The sequence below is a fragment of the Protopterus annectens genome, chromosome 8.part0 (assembly GCF_019279795.1).
Source record: "Protopterus annectens isolate FY-2018-M chromosome 8.part0, PAN1.0, whole genome shotgun sequence".
NCBI lineage: Eukaryota > Metazoa > Chordata > Ceratodontiformes > Protopteridae > Protopterus > Protopterus annectens.
In genome coordinates this window covers 83,269,294-83,270,060 of record NC_056741.1, presented here as the reverse complement: position 1 = coordinate 83,270,060, position 767 = coordinate 83,269,294, and positions in this window count along the sequence as shown.

Here is a 767-nt window from a genome sequence, read left to right as displayed (position 1 = left end):
CAGACGGTGCAAAACACGAAGTTTCTCTGGACAACTTTTCCTGTAACACACCAGTGTGTTGTACAGTCCACATTCCATCCTCTCAACAAAAATATCCAAAAGAAATCCTTCAACAGAGTACTAGAAGTAAACTTGAGGAAATCAGTAATATGACTGACCCTCTCTAAAAAGGAACACAATCCTACTTCAGTTCCATCATTGGAATTTCTAAAAAAGACATCGCCTTACCGAAAATGACGATAGAACAGTACATGTTCCAGTATGTAACCTTCAACATCTAAAACAAATACTTTTCCTCCCATCTAGCCATGAAGAGGTTGGACAGAAGCACAGCACAAGATGTGCCCATAGCCAATGCCCATCCTCTCTGCATAACACATACATATCTGACCCAAAAGCAGAACAAATTGTTCTTTCAATACCACTTCTAAAATAGAGTAATCAAATCAATCAATACATCACTATGTGTCGCAGTGGTCGTCATCAAATATTCCTGTACATACTGTATACCTATACTATTGGGTTATATCACAGTGAACAAGGACTGAACGCCCGCATGGTCACTGCTAAAATGAAGTGATCGCTCATACTGGCTCATTGGGGCCTAAATATTCATACAGACCAATGAGAAAGTGTTTTGAGTCCTCGAAACAAATGAAACTGAATTCAAAGATCAACCATAGGACGGAAGTAAACCTCAACATATAGAGAAAGATTCAGGTGACCCATCCTCTACCTGCCACAATAGGTCTCAAAGGAGGCACAAC